Source organism: Anopheles funestus, unplaced genomic scaffold, assembly GCF_943734845.2.
Source record: "Anopheles funestus unplaced genomic scaffold, idAnoFuneDA-416_04 scaffold_13_ctg1, whole genome shotgun sequence".
Taxonomy (NCBI): domain Eukaryota; kingdom Metazoa; phylum Arthropoda; class Insecta; order Diptera; family Culicidae; genus Anopheles; species Anopheles funestus.
This window is the reverse complement of record NW_026045353.1, coordinates 148,884-169,973: the sequence shown is the minus strand read 5'-3', so window position 1 is coordinate 169,973 and position 21,090 is coordinate 148,884. Positions and strand designations below refer to the sequence as shown.

Genomic DNA, 21,090 nt, shown 5'->3' with positions numbered 1-21,090 from the left:
GCTAATGTGTCTTGGCTAATGTGTCTTGGCTAAGGTGTCTTGGCTAATGTGTCTTGGCTAATGTGTCTTGGCTAAGGTGTCTTGGCTAATGTGTCTTGGCTAAGGTGTCTTGGCTAAGGTGTCTTGGCTAAAGTGTCTTGGCTAAGGTGTCTTGGCTAAGGTGTCTTTGCTAAGGTGTCTTGGCTAATGTGTCTTGGCTAATGTGTCTTGGCTAATGTGTCTTGGCTAATGTGTCTTGGCTAAGGTGTCTTGGCTAATGTGTCTTGGCTAATGTGTCTTGGCTAAGGTGTCTTGGCTAATGTGTCTTGGCTAATATGTCTTGGCTAAGGTGTCTTGTTTAATGTGTCTTGGCTAATGTGTCTTGGCTAAGGTGTCTTGGCTAATGTGTCTTGGCTAAGGTGTCTTGGCTAAGGTGTCTTGGCTAAGGTGTCTTGGCTAAGGTGTCTTGGCTAATGTGTCTTGGCTAATGTGTCTCGGCTAATGTGTCTTGGCTAATGTGTCTTGGCTAATGTGTCTTGGCTAAGGTGTCTTGGCTAATGTGTCTTGGCTAATGTGTCTTGGCTAAGGTGTCTTTGCTAAGGTGTCTTGGCTAATGTGTCTTGGCTAATGTGTCTTGGCTAATGTGTCTTGGCTAATGTGTCTTGGCTAAGGTGTCTTTGCTAAGGTGTCTTGGCTAATGTGCCTTGGCTAATGTGTCTTGGCTAATGTGTCTCGGCTAATGTGTCTTGGCTAATGTGTCTTGGCTAATGTGTCTTGGCTAAGGTGTCTTGGCTAATGTGTCTTGGCTAATGTGTCTTGGCTAAGGTGTCTTTGCTAAGGTGTCTTGGCTAATGTGTCTTGGCTAAGGTGTCTTGGCTAATGTGTCTTGGCTAAGGTGTCTTGGCTAATGTGTCTTGGCTAAGGTGTCTTGGCTAATGTGTCTTGGCTAAGGTGTCTTGGCTAAGGTGTCTTGGCTAAGGTGTCTTGGCTAATGTGTCTTGGCTAATGTGTCTTGGCTAAGGTGTCTTGGCTAAGGTGTCTTGGCTTATGTGTCTCGGCTAATGTGTCTTGGCTAAGGTGTCTTGGCTAAGGTGTCTTGGCTAATGTGTCTTGGCTAATGTGTCTTGGCTAAGGTGTCTTGGCTAATGTGTCTCGGCTAAGGTGTCTTGGCTAAGGTGTCTTGGCTAATGTGTCTTGGCTAAAGTGTCTTGGCTAAGGTGTCTTGGCTAATGTGTCTCGGCTAAGGTGTCTTGGCTAAGGTGTCTTGGCTAATGTGTCTTGGCTAAAGTGTCTTGGCTAAGGTGTCTTGGCTAATGTGTCTCGGCTAAAGTGTCTTGGCTAAGGTGTCTTGGCTAAGGTGTCTTGGCTAAAGTGTCTTGGCTAAGGTGTCTTGGCTAATGTGTCTTGGCTACGGTGTCTTGGCTAATGTGTCTTGGCTAATGTGTCTTGGCTAAGGTGTCTTGGCTAAGGTGTCTTGGCTAAGGTGTCTTGGCTAAGGTGTCTTGGCTAAGGTGTCTTGGCTAATGTGTCTCGGCTAATGTGTCTTGGCTAAGGTGTCTTGGCTAAAGTGTCTTGGCTAAGGTGTCTTGGCTAATGTGTCTTGGCTAATGTGTCTTGGCTAATGTGTCTTGGCTAATGTGTCTTGGCTAATGTGTCTTGGCAAATGTGTCTTGGCTAATGTGTCTTGGCTAATGTGTCTTGGCTAATGTGTCTTGGCAAATGTGTCTCGGCTAATGTGTCTTGGCTAATGTGTCTTCGATAAGGTGTCTTGGCTAATGTGTCTTGGCTAATGTGTCTTGGCTAAGGTGTCTTGGCTAATGTGTCTTGGCTAATGTGTCTTGGCTAATGTGTCTTGGCTAATGTGTCTTGGCTAAGGTGTCTTTGCTAAGGTGTCTTGGCTAATGTGCCTTGGCTAATGTGTCTTGGCTAATGTGTCTCGGCTAATGTGTCTTGGCTAATGTGTCTTGGCTAATGTGTCTTGGCTAAGGTGTCTTGGCTAATGTGTCTTGGCTAATGTGTCTTGGCTAAGGTGTCTTTGCTAAGGTGTCTTGGCTAATGTGTCTTGGCTAAGGTGTCTTGGCTAATGTGTCTTGGCTAAGGTGTCTTGGCTAATGTGTCTTGGCTAAGGTGTCTTGGCTAATGTGTCTTGGCTAAGGTGTCTTGGCTAAGGTGTCTTGGCTAAGGTGTCTTGGCTAATGTGTCTTGGCTAATGTGTCTTGGCTAAGGTGTCTTGGCTAAGGTGTCTTGGCTTATGTGTCTCGGCTAATGTGTCTTGGCTAAGGTGTCTTGGCTAAGGTGTCTTGGCTAATGTGTCTTGGCTAATGTGTCTTGGCTAAGGTGTCTTGGCTAATGTGTCTCGGCTAAGGTGTCTTGGCTAAGGTGTCTTGGCTAATGTGTCTTGGCTAAAGTGTCTTGGCTAAGGTGTCTTGGCTAATGTGTCTCGGCTAAGGTGTCTTGGCTAAGGTGTCTTGGCTAATGTGTTTTGGCTAAAGTGTCTTGGCTAAGGTGTCTTGGCTAATGTGTCTCGGCTAAAGTGTCTTGGCTAAGGTGTCTTGGCTAAGGTGTCTTGGCTAAAGTGTCTTGGCTAAGGTGTCTTGGCTAATGTGTCTTGGCTACGGTGTCTTGGCTAATGTGTCTTGGCTAATGTGTCTTGGCTAAGGTGTCTTGGCTAAGGTGTCTTGGCTAATGTGTCTTGGCTAAGGTGTCTTGGCTAAGGTGTCTTGGCTAATGTGTCTCGGCTAATGTGTCTTGGCTAAGGTGTCTTGGCTAAAGTGTATTGGCTAAGGTGTCTTGGCTAAGGTGTCTTGGCTAAGGAGTCTTGGCTAATGTGTCTTGGCTAATGTGTCTTGGCTAAGGTGTCTTTGCTAAGGTGTCTTGGCTAATGTGTCTTGGCTAATGTGTCTTGGCTAAGGTGTCTTGGCTAATGTGTCTTGGCTAAGGTGTCTTTGCTAAGGTGTCTTGGCTAATGTGTCTTGGCTAATGTGTCTTGGCCAATGTGTCTTGGCTAATGTGTCTTGGCTAATGTGTCTTGGCAAATGTGTCTTGGCTAATGTGTCTTGGCTAATGTGTCTTGGCTAATGTGTCTTGGCAAATGTGTCTCGGCTAATGTGTCTTGGCTAATGTGTCTTCGATAAGGTGTCTTGGCTAATGTGTCTTGGCTAATGTGTCTTGGCTAATGTGTCTTGGCTAATGCGACTTGGCTAATGTGTCTTGGCTAAGGTGTCTTGGCTAATGTGTCTTGGCTAAGGTGTCTTGGCTAAGGTGTCTTGGCTAAGGTGTCTTGGCTAATGTGTCTTGGCTAATGTGTCTTGGCTAAGGTGTCTTTGCTAAGGTGTCTTGGCTATTGTGTCTTGGCTAAGGTGTCTTTGCTAAGGTGTCTTGGCTAAGGTGTCTTGGCTAAGGTGTCTTGGTAAAGGTGTCTTGGCTAATGTGTCTTGGCTAAGGTGTCTTGGCTAAGGTGTCTTGGCTAATGTGGCTTGGCCAATGTGTCTTGGCTAATGCGTCTTGGCTAATGTGTCTTGGCTAAGGTGTCTTGGCTAATGTGTCTTGGCTAATGTGTCTTGGCTAAGGTGTCTTGGCTAACCTGTCTTGGTAAAGGTGTCTTGGCTAAGGTGTCTTGGCTAATGTGTCTTGGCTAATGTGTCTTGGCTAATGTATCTTGGCTAATGTGTCTTGGCTAATGTGTCTTGGATAATGTGTCTTGGCTAAGGTGTCTTGGCTAATGTGTCTTGGCTAAGGTGTCTTGGCTAATGTGTCTTGGCTAAGGTGTCTTGGCTAATGTGTCTTGGCTAATGTGTCTTGGCTAATGTGTCTTGGCTAATGTGTCTCGGCTTATGTGTCTCTGCTAATGTGTCTTGGCTAATGTGTCTTCGCAAAGGTGTCTTGGCTAATGTGTCTTGGCTAATGTGTCTTGGCTAAGGTGTCTTGGCTAATGTGTCTTGGCTAAGGTGTCTTGGCTAAGGTGTCTTGGCTAATGTGTCTTGGCTAAGGTGTTTTGGCTAATGTGTCTTGGCTAAGGTGTCTTGGCTAAGGTGTCTTGGCTTATGTGTCTCGGCTAATGTGTCTTGGCTAAGGTGTCTTGGCTAATGTGTCTTGGCTAAGGTGTCTTGGCTAATGTGTCTTGGCTAATGTGTCTTGGCTAAGGTGTCTTGGCTAATGTGTCTTGGCTAAGGTGTCTTGGCTAAGGTGTCTTGGCTAAGGTGTCTTGGCTAATGTGTCTTGGCTAAAGTGTCTTGGCTAAGGTGTCTTGGCTAAGGTGTCTTGGCTAAGGTGTCTTGGCTAAAGTGTCTTGGCTAATGTGTCTTGGCTAATGTGTCTTGGCTAAGGTGTCTTGGCTAAGGTGTCTTGGCTTATGTGTCTCGGCTAATGTGTCTTGGCTAAGGTGTCTTGGCTAAGGTGTCTTGGCTAATGTGTCTTGGCTAAGGTGTCTTGGCTAATGTGTCTTGGCTAATGTGTCTTGGCTAAGGTGTCTTGGCTAATGTGTCTTGGCTAATGTGTCTTGGCTAAGGTGTCTTGGCTCATGTGTCTCGGCCAATGTGTCTTGGCTAAGGTGTCTTGGCTAAAGTGTCTTGGCTAAGGTGTCTTGGCTAAGGTGTCTTGGCTAAGGTGTTTTGGCTAATGTGTCTCGGCTAATGTGTCTTGGCTAAGGTGTCTTGGCTAAGGTGTCTTGGCTTATGTGTCTCGGCTAATGTGTCTTGGTTAAGGTGTCTTGGCTAAGGTGTCTTGGCTAATGTGTCTTGGCTAAGGTGTCTTGGCTTATGTGTCTCGGCCAATGTGTCTTGGCTAAGGTGTCTTGGCTAAAGTGTCTTGGCTAAGGTGTCTTGGCTAAGGTGTCTTGGCTAAGGTGTTTTGGCTAATGTGTCTCGGCTAATGTGTCTTGGCTAAGGTGTCTTGGCTAAGGTGTCTTGGCTTATGTGTCTCGGCTAATGTGTCTTGGCTAAGGTGTCTTGGCTAAAGTGTCTTGGCTAATGTGTCTTGGCTAAGGTGTCTTGGCTAAGGTGTCTTGGCTAATGTGTCTCGGCTAAGGTGTCTTGGCTAAGGTGTCTTGGCTAAGGTGTCTTGGCTAATGTGTCTTGGCTAAGGTGTCTTGGCTAATGTGTCTTGGCTAATGTGTCTTGGCTAAGGTGTCTTGGCTAATGTGTCTCGGCCAATGTGTCTTGGCTAAGGTGTCTTGGCTAAGGTGTCTTGGCTTATGTGTCTCGGCCAATGTGTCTTGGCTAAGGTGTCTTGGCTAAAGTGTCTTGGCTAAGGTGTCTTGGCTAAGGTGTCTTGGCTAAGGTGTTTTGGCTAATGTGTCTCGGCTAATGTGTCTTGGCTAAGGTGTCTTGGCTAAGGTGTCTTGGCTTATGTGTCTCGGCTAATGTGTCTTGGCTAAGGTGTCTTGGCTAAGGTGTCTTGGCTAATGTGTCTTGGCTAAGGTGTCTTGGCTAATGTGTCTTGGCTAATGTGTCTTGGCTAAGGTGTCTTGGCTAATGTGTCTTGGCTAATGTGTCTTGGCTAAGGTGTCTTGGCTAATGTGTCTCGGCCAATGTGTCTTGGCTAAGGTGTCTTGGCTAAGGTGTCTTGGCTTATGTGTCTCGGCCAATGTGTCTTGGCTAAGGTGTCTTGGCTAAAGTGTCTTGGCTAAGGTGTCTTGGCTAAGGTGTCTTGGCTAAGGTGTTTTGGCTAATGTGTCTCGGCTAATGTGTCTTGGCTAAGGTGTCTTGGCTAAGGTGTCTTGGCTTATGTGTCTCGGCTAATGTGTCTTGGTTAAGGTGTCTTGGCTAAGGTGTCTTGGCTAATGTGTCTTGGCTAAGGTGTCTTGGCTTATGTGTCTCGGCTAATGTGTCTTGGCTAATGTGTCTTGGCTAAGGTGTCTTGGCTAAAGTGTCTTGGCTAAGGTGTCTTGGCTAAGGTGTCTTGGCTAATGTGTCTTGGCTAAAGTGTCTTGGCTAAGGTGTCTTGGCTAAGGTGTCTTGGCTAAGGTGTCTTGGCTAAGGTGTCTTGGCTAATGTGTCTTGGCTAATGTGTCTTGGCTAAAGTGTCTTGGCTAAGGTGTCTTGGCTAAGGTGTCTTGGCTAAGGTGTCTTGGCTAAGGTGTCTTGGCTAATGTGTCTTGGCTAAAGTGTCTTGGCTAAGGTGTCTTGGCTAAGGTGTCTTGGCTAAGGTGTCTTGGCTAAGGTGTCTTGGCTAATGTGTCTTGGCTAATGTGTCTTGGCTAAAGTGTCTTGGCTAAGGTGTCTTGGCTAAGGTGTCTTGGCTTAGGTGTCTTGGCTAAGGTGTCTTGGCTAAGGTGTCTTGGCTAATGTGTCTTGGCTAATGTGTCTTGGCTAAAGTGTCTTGGCTAAGGTGTCTTGGCTATTGTGTCTTGGCTAAGGTGTCTTGGCTAAGGTGTCTTGGCTAATGTGTCTTGGCTAAAGTGTCTTGGCTAAGGTGTCTTGGCTAAGGTGTCTTGGCTAAGGTGTCTTGGCTAAAGTGTCTTGGCTAATGTGTCTTGGCTAATGTGTCTTGGCTAAGGTGTCTTGGCTAAGGTGTCTTGGCTTATGTGTCTCGGCTAATGTGTCTTGGCTAAGGTGTCTTGGCTAAGGTGTCTTGGCTAATGTGTCTTGGCTAAGGTGTCTTGGCTAATGTGTCTTGGCTAATGTGTCTTGGCTAAGGTGTCTTGGCTAATGTGTCTTGGCTAATGTGTCTTGGCTAAGGTGTCTTGGCTAATGTGTCTCGGCTAATGTGTCTTGGCTAAGGTGTCTTGGCTAAGGTGTCTTGGCTTATGTGTCTCGGCCAATGTGTCTTGGCTAAGGTGTCTTGGCTAAAGTGTCTTGGCTAAGGTGTCTTGGCTAAGGTGTCTTGGCTAAGGTGTCTTGGCTAAGGTGTCTTGGCTAATGTGTCTTGGCTAAAGTGTCTTGGCTAAGGTGTCTTGGCTAAGGTGTCTTGGCTAAGGTGTCTTGGCTAAGGTGTCTTGGCTAATGTGTCTTGGCTAATGTGTCTTGGCTAAAGTGTCTTGGCTAAGGTGTCTTGGCTAAGGTGTCTTGGCTAAGGTGTCTTGGCTAAGGTGTCTTGGCTAATGTGTCTTGGCTAAGGTGTCTTGGCTAATGTGTCTCGGCTAATGTGTCTTGGCTAAGGTGTCTTGGCTAAGGTGTCTTGGCTTATGTGTCTCGGCCAATGTGTCTTGGCTAAAGTGTCTTGGCTAAGGTGTCTTGGCTAAGGTGTCTTGGCTAAGGTGTCTTGGCTAAGGTGTCTTGGCTAAGGTGTCTTGGCTAATGTGTCTTGGCTAAAGTGTCTTGGCTAAGGTGTCTTGGCTAAGGTGTCTTGGCTAAGGTGTCTTGGCTAAGGTGTCTTGGCTAATGTGTCTTGGCTAATGTGTCTTGGCTAAAGTGTCTTGGCTAAGGTGTCTTGGCTAAGGTGTCTTGGCTAAGGTGTCTTGGCTAAGGTGTCTTGGCTAATGTGTCTTGGCTAATGTGTCTTGGCTAATGTGTCTTGGCTAAAGTGTCTTGGCTAAGGTGTCTTGGCTATTGTGTCTTGGCTAAGGTGTCTAGGCTAATGTGTCTTGGCTAAGGTGTCTTGGCTAAGGTGTCTTGGCTTATGTGTCTCGGCTAATGTGTCTTGGTCAAGGTGTCTTGGCTAAGGTGTCTTGGCTAATGTGTCTTGGCTAAGGTGTCTTGGCTAATGTGTCTTGGCTAAGGTGTCTAGGCTAATGTATCTTGGCTAATGTGTCTTGGCTAATGTGTCTTGGCTAAGGTGTCTTGGCTAATGTGTCTTGGCTAAGGTGTCTTGGCTAATGTGTCTTGGCTAAGGTGTCTTGGCTTATGTGTCTCGGCTAATGTGTCTTGGCTAATGTGTCTTGGCTAAGGTGTCTTGGCTAAAGTGTCTTGGCTAAGGTGTCTTGGCTAAGGTGTCTTGGCTAATGTGTCTTGGCTAAGGTGTCTTGGCTAAGGTGTCTTGGCTAAGGTGTCTTGGCTAAGGTGTCTTGGCTAATGTGTCTTGGCTAATGTGTCTTGGCTAATGTGTCTTGGCTAAGGTGTCTTGGCTAAGGTGTCTTGGCTAAGGTGTCTTGGCTAAGGTGTCTTGGCTAAGGTGTCTTGGCTAATGTGTCTTGGCTAAAGTGTCTTGGCTAAGGTGTCTTGGCTAAGGTGTCTTGGCTAAGGTGTCTTGGCTAAGGTGTCTTGGCTAATGTGTCTTGGCTAATGTGTCTTGGCTAAAGTGTCTTGGCTAAGGTGTCTTGGCTAAGGTGTCTTGGCTAAGGTGTCTTGGCTAAGGTGTCTTGGCTAAGGTGTCTTGGCTAATGTGTCTTGGCTAATGTGTCTTGGCTAATGTGTCTTGGCTAAGGTGTCTTGGCTATTGTGTCTTGGCTAAGGTGTCTAGGCTAATGTGTCTTGGCTAAGGTGTCTTGGCTAAGGTGTCTTGGCTTATGTGTCTCGGCTAATGTGTCTTGGCTAAGGTGTCTTGGCTAAGGTGTCTTGGCTAATGTGTCTTGGCTAAGGTGTCTTGGCTAAGGTGTCTTGGCTAAGGTGTCTTGGCTAAGGTGTCTTGGCTAATGTGTCTTGGCTAATGTGTCTTGGCTAATGTGTCTTGGCTAAGGTGTCTTGGCTAAGGTGTCTTGGCTAAGGTGTCTTGGCTAAGGTGTCTTGGCTAAGGTGTCTTGGCTAATGTGTCTTGGCTAATGTGTCTTGGCTAAGGTGTCTTGGCTAATGTGTCTTGGCTAAGGTGTCTTGGCTAATGTGTCTTGGCTAATGTGTCTTGGCTAAGGTGTCTTGGCTAATGTGTCTTGGCTAATGTGTCTTGGCTAAGGTGTCTTGGCTAATGTGTCTCGGCTAATGTGTCTTGGCTAAGGTGTCTTGGCTAAGGTGTCTTGGCTTATGTGTCTCGGCCAATGTGTCTTGGCTAAGGTGTCTTGGCTAAAGTGTCTTGGCTAAGGTGTCTTGGCTAAGGTGTCTTGGCTAAGGTGTCTTGGCTAAGGTGTCTTGGCTAATGTGTCTTGGCTAATGTGTCTTGGCTAAGGTGTCTTGGCTAAGGTGTCTTGGCTAATGTGTCTTGGCTAAGGTGTCTTGGCTAAAGTGTCTTGGCTAAGGTGTCTTGGCTAAGGTGTCTTGGCTAATGTGTCTTGGCTAAAGTGTCTTGGCTAAGGTGTCTTGGCTAAGGTGTCTTGGCTAAGGTGTCTTGGCTAAGGTGTCTTGGCTAATGTGTCTTGGCTAATGTGTCTTGGCTAATGTGTCTTGGCTAAGGTGTCTTGGCTAAGGTGTCTTGGCTAAGGTGTCTTGGATAATGTGTCTTGGCTAAGGTGTCTTGGCTAATGTGTCTTGGCTAATGTGTCTTGGCTAAGGTGTCTTGGCTAATGTGTCTTGGCTAAGGTGTCTTGGCTAATGTGTCTTGGCTAATGTGTCTTGGCTAAGGTGTCTTGGCTAATGTGTCTTGGCTAATGTGTCTTGGCTAAGGTGTCTTGGCTAATGTGTCTCGGCTAATGTGTCTTGGCTAAGGTGTCTTGGCTAAGGTGTCTTGGCTTATGTGTCTCGGCCAATGTGTCTTGGCTAAGGTGTCTTGGCTAAAGTGTCTTGGCTAAGGTGTCTTGGCTAAGGTGTCTTGGCTAAGGTGTCTTGGCTAAGGTGTCTTGGCTAATGTGTCTTGGCTAAAGTGTCTTGGCTAAGGTGTCTTGGCTAAGGTGTCTTGGCTAAGGTGTCTTGGCTAAGGTGTCTTGGCTAATGTGTCTTGGCTAATGTGTCTTGGCTAAAGTGTCTTGGCTAAGGTGTCTTGGCTAAGGTGTCTTGGCTAAGGTGTCTTGGCTAAGGTGTCTTGGCTAATGTGTCTCGGCTAATGTGTCTTGGCGAAGGTGTCTTGGCTAAGGTGTCTTGGCTTATGTGTCTCGGCCAATGTGTCTTGGCTAAAGTGTCTTGGCTAAGGTGTCTTGGATAATGTGTCTTGGCTAATGTGTCTTGGCTAAAGTGTCTTGGCTAAGGTGTCTTGGCTAATGTGTCTTGGCTAATGTGTCTTGGCTAAGGTGTCTTGGCTAATGTGTCTCGGCTAATGTGTCTTGGCTAAGGTGTCTTGGCTAAGGTGTCTTGGCTTATGTGTCTCGGCCAATGTGTCTTGGCTAAAGTGTCTTGGCTAAGGTGTCTTGGCTAAGGTGTCTTGGCTAAGGTGTCTTGGCTAAGGTGTCTTGGCTAAGGTGTCTTGGCTAATGTGTCTTGGCTAAAGTGTCTTGGCTAAGGTGTCTTGGCTAAGGTGTCTTGGCTAAGGTGTCTTGGCTAAGGTGTCTTGGCTAATGTGTCTTGGCTAATGTGTCTTGGCTAAAGTGTCTTGGCTAAGGTGTCTTGGCTAAGGTGTCTTGGCTAAGGTGTCTTGGCTAAGGTGTCTTGGCTAAGGTGTCTTGGCTAATGTGTCTTGGCTAATGTGTCTTGGCTAAAGTGTCTTGGCTAAGGTGTCTTGGCTATTGTGTCTTGGCTAAGGTGTCTAGGCTAATGTGTCTTGGCTAAGGTGTCTTGGTTAAGGTGTCTTGGCTTATGTGTCTCGGCTAATGTGTCTTGGTCAAGGTGTCTTGGCTAAGGTGTCTTGGCTAATGTGTCTTGGCTAAGGTGTCTTGGCTAATGTGTCTTGGCTAAGGTGTCTAGGCTAATGTATCTTGGCTAATGTGTCTTGGCTAATGTGTCTTGGCTAAGGTGTCTTGGCTAAAGTGTCTTGGCTAAGGTGTCTTGGCTAAGGTGTCTTGGCTAATGTGTCTTGGCTAAAGTGTCTTGGCTAAGGTGTCTTGGCTAAGGTGTCTTGGCTAAGGTGTCTTGGCTAAGGTGTCTTGGCTAATGTGTCTTGGCTAATGTGTCTTGGCTAATGTGTCTTGGCTAAGGTGTCTTGGCTAAGGTGTCTTGGCTAAGGTGTCTTGGCTAAGGTGTCTTGGCTAAGGTGTCTTGGCTAATGTGTCTTGGCTAAAGTGTCTTGGCTAAGGTGTCTTGGCTAAGGTGTCTTGGCTAAGGTGTCTTGGCTAAGGTGTCTTGGCTAATGTGTCTTGGCTAATGTGTCTTGGCTAAAGTGTCTTGGCTAAGGTGTCTTGGCTAAGGTGTCTTGGCTAAGGTGTCTTGGCTAAGGTGTCTTGGCTAAGGTGTCTTGGCTAATGTGTCTTGGCTAATGTGTCTTGGCTAAAGTGTCTTGGCTAAGGTGTCTTGGCTATTGTGTCTTGGCTAAGGTGTCTAGGCTAATGTGTCTTGGCTAAGGTGTCTTGGCTAAGGTGTCTTGGCTTATGTGTCTCGGCTAATGTGTCTTGGCTAAGGTGTCTTGGCTAAGGTGTCTTGGCTAATGTGTCTTGGCTAAGGTGTCTTGGCTAATGTGTCTTGGCTAAGGTGTCTAGGCTAATGTATCTTGGCTAATGTGTCTTGGCTAATGTGTCTTGGCTAAGGTGTCTTGGCTAATGTGTCTTGGCTAAAGTGTCTTGGCTAATGTGTCTTGGCTAATGTGTCTTGGCTAAGGTGTCTTGGCTAAGGTGTCTTGGCTTATGTGTCTCGGCTAATGTGTCTTGGCTAAGGTGTCTTGGCTAAGGTGTCTTGGCTAATGTGTCTTGGCTAAGGTGTCTTGGCTAATGTGTCTTGGCTAATGTGTCTTGGCTAAGGTGTCTTGGCTAATGTGTCTTGGCTAATGTGTCTTGGCTAAGGTGTCTTGGCTAATGTGTCTCGGCTAATGTGTCTTGGCTAAGGTGTCTTGGCTAAGGTGTCTTGGCTTATGTGTCTCGGCCAATGTGTCTTGGCTAAGGTGTCTTGGCTAAAGTGTCTTGGCTAAGGTGTCTTGGCTAAGGTGTCTTGGCTAAGGTGTTTTGGCTAATGTGTCTCGGCTAATGTGTCTTGGCTAAGGTGTCTTGGCTAAGGTGTCTTGGCTTATGTGTCTCGGCTAATGTGTCTTGGCTAAGGTGTCTTGGCTAAGGTGTCTTGGCTAATGTGTCTTGGCTAAGGTGTCTTGGCTTATGTGTCTCGGCTAATGTGTCTTGGCTAATGTGTCTTGGCTAAGGTGTCTTGGCTAAAGTGTCTTGGCTAAGGTGTCTTGGCTAAGGTGTCTTGGCTAATGTGTCTTGGCTAAAGTGTCTTGGCTAAGGTGTCTTGGCTAAGGTGTCTTGGCTAAGGTGTCTTGGCTAAGGTGTCTTGGCTAATGTGTCTTGGCTAAAGTGTCTTGGCTAAGGTGTCTTGGCTAAGGTGTCTTGGCTAAGGTGTCTTGGCTAAGGTGTCTTGGCTAATGTGTCTTGGCTAAAGTGTCTTGGCTAAGGTGTCTTGGCTAAGGTGTCTTGGCTAAGGTGTCTTGGCTAAGGTGTCTTGGCTAATGTGTCTTGGCTAATGTGTCTTGGCTAAAGTGTCTTGGCTAAGGTGTCTTGGCTAAGGTGTCTTGGCTAAGGTGTCTTGGCTAAGGTGTCTTGGCTAATGTGTCTTGGCTAATGTGTCTTGGCTAAAGTGTCTTGGCTAAGGTGTCTTGGCTATTGTGTCTTGGCTAAGGTGTCTAGGCTAATGTGTCTTGGCTAAGGTGTCTTGGCTAAGGTGTCTTGGCTTATGTGTCTCGGCTAATGTGTCTTGGCTAAGGTGTCTTGGCTAAGGTGTCTTGGCTAATGTGTCTTGGCTAAGGTGTCTTGGCTAATGTGTCTTGGCTAAGGTGTCTAGGCTAATGTATCTTGGCTAATGTGTCTTGGCTAATGTGTCTTGGCTAAGGTGTCTTGGCTAATGTGTCTTGGCTAAAGTGTCTTGGCTAAGGTGTCTTGGCTAAGGTGTCTTGGCTAAGGTGTCTTGGCTAAGGTGTCTTGGCTAATGTGTCTCGGCTAATGTGTCTTAACTAAGGTGTCTTGGCTAAAGTGTCTTGGCTAAGGTGTCTTGGCTAAGGTGTCTTGGCTAAGGTGTCTTGGCTAAGGTGTCTTGGCTAAGGTGTCTTGGCTAATGTGTCTTGGCTAAGGTAACTTGGCTATTGTGTCTTGGCTAAGGTGTCTAGGCTAATGTGTCTTGGCTAAGGTGTCTTGGCTAATGTGTCTTGGCTAATGTGTCTTGGCTAAGGTGTCTTGGCTAATGTGTCTCGGCTAATGTGTCTTGGCTAAGGTGTCTTGGCTAAGGTGTCTTGGCTTATGTGTCTCGGCTAATGTGTCTTGGCTAATGTGTCTTGGCTAAGGTGTCTTGGCTAAAGTGTCTTGGCTAAGCTGTCTTGGCTAAGGTGTCTTGGCTAATGTGTCTTGGCTAAGGTGTCTTGGCTAAGGTGTTTTGGCTAATGTGTCTCGGCTAATGTGTCTTGGCTAAGGTGTCTTGGCTAAGGTGTCTTGGCTAATGTATCTTGGCTAAGGTGTCTTGGCTAATGTGTCTTGGCTAATGTGTCTTGGCTAATGTGTCTTGGCTAATGTGTCTTGGCTAAGGTGTCTTGGCTAAGGTGTCTTGGCTTATGTGTCTCGGCTAATGTGTCTTGGCTAAGGTGTCTTGTCTAAGGTGTCTTGGCTAAGGTATCTTGGCTAAAGTGTCTTGGCTAATGTGTCTTGGCTAATGTGTCTTGGCTAAGGTGTCTTGGCTAAGGTGTTTTGGCTAATGTGTCTCGGCTAATGTGTCTTGGCTAAGGTGTCTTGGCTAATGTGTCTTGGCTAATGTGTCTTGGCTAATGTGTCTTGGCTAAGGTGTCTAGGCTAATGTATCTTGGCTAATGTGTCTTGGCTATTGTGTCTTGGCTAAGGTGTCTAGGCTAATGTGTCTTGGCTAAGGTGTCTTGGCTAATGTGTCTTGGCTAATGTGTCTTGGCTAAGGTGTCTTGGCTAATGTGTCTCGGCTAATGTGTCTTAACTAAGGTGTCTTGGCTAAAGTGTCTTGGCTAAGGTGTCTTGGCTAAGGTGTCTTGGCTAAGGTGTCTTGGCTAAGGTGTCTTGGCTAAGGTGTCTTGGCTAATGTGTCTTGGCTAAGGTAACTTGGCTATTGTGTCTTGGCTAAGGTGTCTAGGCTAATGTGTCTTGGCTAAGGTGTCTTGGCTAATGTGTCTTGGCTAATGTGTCTTGGCTAAGGTGTCTTGGCTAATGTGTCTCGGCTAATGTGTCTTGGCTAAGGTGTCTTGGCTAAGGTGTCTTGGCTTATGTGTCTCGGCTAATGTGTCTTGGCTAATGTGTCTTGGCTAAGGTGTCTTGGCTAAAGTGTCTTGGCTAAGGTGTCTTGGCTAAGGTGTCTTGGCTAATGTGTCTTGGCTAAGGTGTCTTGGCTAAGGTGTTTTGGCTAATGTGTCTCGGCTAATGTGTCTTGGCTAAGGTGTCTTGGCTAAGGTGTCTTGGCTAATGTATCTTGGCTAAGGTGTCTTGGCTAAGGTGTCTTGGCTAAGGTGTCTTGGCTAATGTGTCTTGGCTAAGGTGTCTTGGCTAAGGTGTCTTGGCTTATGTGTCTCGGCTAATGTGTCTTGGCTAAGGTGTCTTGTCTAAGGTGTCTTAGGTGTAAGGCTAAGGTATCTTGGCTAAAGTGTCTTGGCTAATGTGTCTTGGCTAATGTGTCTTGGCTAAGGTGTCTTGGCTAAGGTGTTTTGGCTAATGTGTCTCGGCTAATGTGTCTTGGCTAAGGTGTCTTGGCTAATGTGTCTTGGCTAATGTGTCTTGGCTAATGTGTCTTGGCTAATGTGTCTTGGCTAAGGTGTCTTGGCTAAGGTGTCTTGGCTTATGTGTCTCGGCTAATGTGTCTTGGCTAAGGTGTCTTGGCTAAGGTGTCTTGGCTAAGGTGTCTTGGCTAAGGTGTCTTGGCTTATGTGTCTCGGCTAATGTGTCTTGGCTAATGTGTCTCGGCTAATGTGTCTTGGCTAAGGTGTCTTGGCTAAGGTGTCTTGGCTTATGTGTCTCGGCTAATGTGTCTTGGCTAATGTGTCTTGGCTAAGGTGTCTTGGCTAAAGTCTCTTGGCTAAGGTGTCTTGGCTAATGTGTCTTGGCTAAGGTGTCTTGGCTAAGGTGTCTTGGCTAAGGTGTCTTGGCTAATGTGTCTTGGCTAAGGTGTCTTGGCTAAGGTGTCTTGGCTAAGGTGTCTTGGCTAAGGTGTCTTGGCTAATGTGTCTTGGCTAAGGTAACTTGGCTATTGTGTATTGGCTAAGGTGTCTAGGCTAATGTGTCTTGGCTAAGGTGTCTTGGCTAATGTGTCTTGGCTAATGTGTCTTGGCTAAGGTGTCTTGGCTAATGTGTCTCGGCTAATGTGTCTTGGCTAAGGTGTCTTGGCTAAGGTGTCTTGGCTTATGTGTCTCGGCTAATGTGTCTTGGCTAATGTGTCTTGGCTAAGGTGTCTTGGCTAAGGTGTCTTGGCTAATGTGTCTTGGCTAATGTGTCTTGGCTAAGGTGTCTTGGCTAATGTGTCTCGGCTAATGTGTCTTGGCTAAGGTGTCTTGGCTAAGGTGTCTTGGCTTATGTGTCTCGGCTAATGTGTCTTGGCTAAGGTGTCTTGGCTAAAGTGTCTTGGCTAAGGTGTCTTGGCTAAGGTGTCTTGGCTAAGGTGTTTTGGCTAATGTGTCTCGGCTAATGTGTCTTGGCTAAGGTGTCTTGGCTAATGTGTCTTGGCTAATGTGTCTTGGCTAATGTGTCTTGGCTAATGTGTCTTGGCTAAGGTGTCTTGGCTAAGGTGTCTTGGCTTATGTGTCTCGGCTAATGTGTCTTGGCTAAGGTGTCTTGGCTAAGGTGTCTTGGCTAAGGTGTCTTGGCTAAGGTGTCTTGGCTTATGTGTCTCGGCTAATGTGTCTTGGCTAAGGTGTCTTGGCTAAGGTGTCTTGGCTAATGTGTCTTGGCTAATGTGTCTTGGCTAAGGTGTCTTGGCTAATGTGTCTTGGCTAATGTGTCTTGGCTAAGGTGTCTTGGCTAAGGTGTCTTGGCTTATGTGTCTCGGCTAATGTGTCTTGGCTAAGGTGTCTTGTCTAAGGTGTCTTGGCTAAGGTGTCTTGGCTAAAGTGTCTTGGCTAAAGTGTCTTGGCTAATGTGTCTTGGCTAAGGTGTCTTGGCTAAGGTGTTTTGGCTAATGTGTCTCGGCTAATGTGTCTTGGCTAAGGTGTCTTGGCTAATGTGTCTTGGCTAAGGTGTCTTGGCTAAGGTGTCTTGGCTAATGTGTCTTGGCTAATGTGTCTTGGCTAATGTGTCTTGGCTAAGGTGTCTTGGCTAAGGTGTCTTGGCTTATGTGTCTCGGCTAATGTGTCTTGGCTAAGGTGTCTTGGCTAAGGTGTCTTGGCTAAGGTGTCTTGGCTAAGGTGTCTTGGCTTATGTGTCTCGGCTAATGTGTCTTGGCTAAGGTGTCTTGGCTAAGGTGTCTTGGCTAATGTGTCTTGGCTAATGTGTCTTGGCTAAGGTGTCTTGGCTAATGTGTCTTGGCTAATGTGTCTTGGCTAAGGTGTCTTGGCTAAGGTGTCTTGGCTAAGGTGTCTTGGCTAAGGTGTCTTGGCTAAGGTGTCTTGGCTAATGGGTCTTGGCTAATGTGTCTTGGCTAAGGTGTCTTGGCTTATGTGTCTTGGCTAATGTGTCTTGGCTAAGGTGTCTTGGCTAATGTGTCTTGGCTAATGTGTCTTGGCTAAGGTGTCTTGGCTAAGGTGTCTTGGCTTATGTGTCTCGGCTAATGTGTCTTGGCTAAGGTGTCTTGTCTAAGGTGTCTTGGCTAAGGTGTCTTGGCTAATGTGTCTTGGCTAAGGTGTCTTGGCTAAGGTGTCTTGGCTAAGGTGTCTTGGCTAAGGTGTCTTGGCTAATGTGTCTTGGCTAAGGTAACTTGGCTATTGTGTCTTGGCTAAGGTGTCTAGGCTAATGTGTCTTGGCTAAGGTGTCTTGGCTAATGTGTCTTGGCTAATGTGTCTTGGCAAAGGTGTCTTGGCTAATGTGTCTCGGCTAATGTGTCTTGGCTAAGGTGTCTTGGCTAAGGTGTCTTGGCTTATGTGTCTCGGCTAATGTGTCTTGGCTAATGTGTCTTGGCTAAGGTGTCTTGGCTAAAGTGTCTTGGCTAAGGTGTCTTGGCTAAGGTGTCTTGGCTAAGGTGTCTTGGCTAATGTGTCTCGGCTAATGTGTCTTGGCTAAGGTGTCTTGGCTAAGGTGTCTTGGCTTATGTGTCTCGGCTAATGTGTCTTGGCTAAGGTGTCTTGGCTAAGGTGTCTTGGCTAATGTGTCTTGGCTAAGGTGTCTAGGCTAATGTGTCTTGGCTAATGTGTCTTGGCTAATGTGTCTTGGCTAAGGTGTCTTGGCTAATGTGTCTTGGCTAAAGTGTCTTGGCTAAGGTGTCTTGGCTAAGGTGTCTTGGCTAAGGTGTCTTGGCTAATGTGTCTCGGCTAATGTGTCTTGGCTAAGGTGTCTTGGCTAAAGTGTCTTGGCTAAGGTGTCTTGGCTAAGGTGTCTTGGCTAAGGTGTCTTGGCTTATGTGTCTCGGCTAATGTGTCTTGGCTAAGGTGTCTTGGCTAAGGTGTCTTGGCTAATGTGTCTTGGCTAATGTGTCTTGGCTAAGGTGTCTTGGCTAATGTGTCTTGGCTAATGTGTCTTGGCTAAGGTGTCTTGGCTAAGGTGTCTTGGCTTATGTGTCTCGGCTAATGTGTCTTGGCTAAGGTGTCTTGTCTAAGGTGTCTTGGCTAAGGTGTCTTGGCTAAAGTGTCTTGGCTAATGTGTCTTGGCTAATGTGTCTTGGCTAAGGTGTCTTGGCTAAGGTGTTTTGGCTAATGTGTCTCGGCTAATGTGTCTTGGCTAAGGTGTCTTGGCTAATGTGTCTTGGCTAATGTGTCTTGGCTAATGTGTCTTGGCTAATGTGTCTTGGCTAAGGTGTCTTGGCTAAGGTGTCTTGGCTTATGTGTCTCGGCTAATGTGTCTTGGCTAAGGTGTCTTGGCTAAGGTGTCTTGGCTAAGGTGTCTTGGCTAAGGTGTCTTGGCTTATGTGTCTCGGCTAATGTGTCTTGGCTAAGGTGTCTTGGCTAAGGTGTCTTGGCTAATGTGTCTTGGCTAATGTGTCTTGGCTAAGGTGTCTTGGCTAATGTGTCTTGGCTAATGTGTCTTGGCTAAGGTGTCTTGGCTAAGGTGTCTTGGCTAAGGTGTCTTGGCTAAGGTGTCTTGGCTAAGGTGTCTTGGCTAATGGGTCTTGGCTAATGTGTCTTGGCTAAGGTGTCTTGGCTAATGTGTCTTGGCTAATGTGTCTTGGCTAAGGTGTCTTGGCTAATGTGTCTTGGCTAATGTGTCTTGGCTAAGGTGTCTTGGCTAAGGTGTCTTGGCTTATGTGTCTCGGCTAATGTGTCTTGGCTAAGGTGTCTTGTCTAAGGTGTCTTGGCTAAGGTGTCTTGGCTAATGTGTCTTGGCTAAGGTGTCTTGGCTAAGGTGTCTTGGCTAAGGTGTCTTGGCTAAGGTGTCTTGGCTAATGTGTCTTGGCTAAGGTAACTTGGCTATTGTGTCTTGGCTAAGGTGTCTAGGCTAATGTGTCTTGGCTAAGGTGTCTTGGCTAATGTGTCTTGGCTAATGTGTCTTGGCAAAGGTGTCTTGGCTAATGTGTCTCGGCTAATGTGTCTTGGCTAAGGTGTCTTGGCTAAGGTGTCTTGGCTTATGTGTCTCGGCTAATGTGTCTTGGCTAATGTGTCTTGGCTAAGGTGTCTTGGCTAAAGTGTCTTGGCTAAGGTGTCTTGGCTAAGGTGTCTTGGCTAAGGTGTCTTGGCTAATGTGTCTCGGCTAATGTGTCTTGGCTAAGGTGTCTTGGCTAAGGTGTCTTGGCTTATGTGTCTCGGCTAATGTGTCTTGGCTAAGGTGTCTTGGCTAAGGTGTCTTGGCTAATGTGTCTTGGCTAAGGTGTCTAGGCTAATGTGTCTTGGCTAATGTGTCTTGGCTAATGTGTCTTGGCTAAGGTGTCTTGGCTAATGTGTCTTGGCTAAAGTGTCTTGGCTAAGGTGTCTTGGCTAAGGTGTCTTGGCTAAGGTGTCTTGGCTAATGTGTCTCGGCTAATGTGTCTTGGCTAAGGTGTCTTGGCTTAAGTGTCTTGGCTAAGGTGTCTTGGCTAAGGTGTCTCGGCTAAGGTGTTTTGGCTAATGTGTCTCGGCTAATGTGTCTTGGCTAAGGTGTCTTGGCTAAGGTGTCTTGGCTAATGTGTCTTGGCTAAGGTGTCTTGGCTAATGTGTCTTGGCTAATGTGTCTTGGCTAATGTGTCTTGGCTAAGGTGTCTTGGCTTATGTGTCTCGGCTAATGTGTCTTGGCTAAGGTGTCTTGGCTAAGGTGTCTTGGCTAAGGTGTCTTGGCTAATGTGTCTTGGCTAAGGTGTCTTGGCTAATGGGTCTTGGCTAATGTGTCTTGGCTAAGGTGTCTTGGCTAATGTGTCTTGGCTAATGTGTCTTGGCTAAGGTGTCTTGGCTAATGTGTCTTGGCTAATGTGTCTTGGCTAAGGTGTCTTGGCTAAGGTGTCTTGGCTAATGTGTCTCGGCTAATGTGTCTTGGCTAAGGTGTCTTGGCTAAGGTGTCTTGGCTTATGTGTCTCGGCTAATGTGTCTTGGCTAATGTGTCTTGGCTAAGGTGTCTTGGCTAAAGTGTCTTGGCTAAGGTGTCTTGGCTAAGGTGTCTCTGCTAAGGTGTCTTGGCTAATGTGTCTCGGCTAATGTGTCTTGGCTAAGGTGTCTTGGCTAAGGTGTCTTGGCTTATGTGTCTCGGCTAATGTGTCTTGGCTAAGGTGTCTTGGCTAAGGTGTCTTGGCTAATGTGTCTTGGCTAAGGTGTCTAGGCTAATGTGTCTTGGCTAATGTGTCTTGGCTAATGTGTCTTGGCTAAGGTGTCTTGGCTAATGTGTCTTGGCTAAAGTGTCTTGGCTAAGGTGTCTTGGCTAAGGTGTCTTGGCTAAGGTGTCTTGGCTAAAGTGTCTTGGCTAATGTGTCTTGGCTAATGTGTCTTGGCTAAGGTGTCTTGGCTAAGGTGTCTTGGCTTATGTGTCTCGGCTAATGTGTCTTGGCTAAGGTGTCTTGGCTAAGGTGTCTTGGCTAATGTGTCTTGGCTAAGGTGTCTTGGCTAATGTGTCTTGGCTAATGTGTCTTGGCTAAGGTGTCTTGGCTAATGTGTCTTGGCTAATGTGTCTTGGCTAAGGTGTCTTGGCTAATGTGTCTCGGCGAATGTGTCTTGGCTAAGGTGTCTTGGCTAAGGTGTCTTGGCTTATGTGTCTCGGCCAATGTGTCTTGGCTAAGGTGTCTTGGCTAAAGTGTCTTGGCTAAGGTGTCTTGGCTAAGGTGTCTTGGCTAAGGTGTTTTGGCTAATGTGTCTCGGCTAATGTGTCTTGGCTAAGGTGTCTTGGCTAAGGTGTCTTGGCTTATGTGTCTCGGCTAATGTGTCTTGGCTAAGGTGTCTTGGCTAAGGTGTCTTGGCTAATGTGTCTTGGCTAAGGTGTCTTGGCTAATGTGTCTTGGCTAATGTGTCTTGGCTAAGGTGTCTTGGCTAAGGTGTCTTGGCTAATGTGTCTTGGCTAAGGTGTCTCGGCTAATGTGTCTCGGCTAATGTGTCTTGGCTAAGGTGTCTTGGCTAAGGTGTCTTGGCTTATGTGTCTCGGCCAATGTGTCTTGGCTAAGGTGTCTTGGCTAAAGTGTCTTGGCTAAGGTGTCTTGGCTAAGGTGTCTTGGCTAAGGTGTTTTGGCTAATGTGTCTCGGCTAATGTGTCTTGGCTAAGGTGTCTTGGCTAAGGTGTCTTGGCTTATGTGTCTCGGCTAATGTGTCTTGGCTAAGGTGTCTTGGCAAAGGTGTCTTGGCTAATGTGTCTTGGCTAAGGTGTCTTGGCTAATGTGTCTTGGCCAAGGTGTCTTGGCTAAGGTGTCTTGGCTAAGGTGTCTTGGCTAATGTGTCTTGGCTAAGGTGTCTCGGCTAATGTGTCTCGGCTAATGTGTCTTGGCTAAGGTGTCTTGGCTAAGGTGTCTTGGCTAAGGTGTCTTGGCTAAGGTGTCTTGGCTTATGTGTCTCGGCTAATGTGTCTTGGCTAAGGTGTCTTGGCTAAGGTGTCTTGGCTAATGTGTCTTGGCTAAGGTGTATTGGCTAATGTGTCTTGGCTAATGTGTCTTGGCTAAGGTGTCTTGGCTAATGTGTCTTGGCTAATGTGTCTTGGCTAAGGTGTCTTGGCTAATGTGTCTCGGCGAATGTGTCTTGGCTAAGGTGTCTTGGCTAATGTGTCTTGGCTAATGTGTCTTGGCTAATGTGTCTTGGCTAAGGTGTCTTGGCTAATGTGTCTTGGCTAAGGTGTCT

At 46.8% G+C, this 21,090-nt stretch overlaps 1 long non-coding RNA gene across 2 annotated transcripts; it reads left to right on the top strand.

Moving 5' to 3' along the window:
* The first annotated feature begins 6,030 nt into the window (after positions 1 to 6,030).
* LOC125774502 (uncharacterized) lies at positions 6,031 to 14,210 on the top strand. 2 transcript variants are annotated; one of them, XR_007420980.1, is made up of 3 exons: positions 6,031 to 8,350; positions 10,437 to 11,346; positions 11,837 to 14,210. It is a non-coding gene; the product is annotated as an uncharacterized LOC125774502 (long non-coding RNA). The 2 variants fall into 2 exon arrangements; XR_007420981.1 differs by lacking the exon at positions 11,837 to 14,210 and having other exon boundaries at positions 6,031 to 7,342; positions 7,455 to 8,350; positions 10,437 to 11,828.
* The last annotated feature ends 6,880 nt before the right edge of the window (positions 14,211 to 21,090 follow it).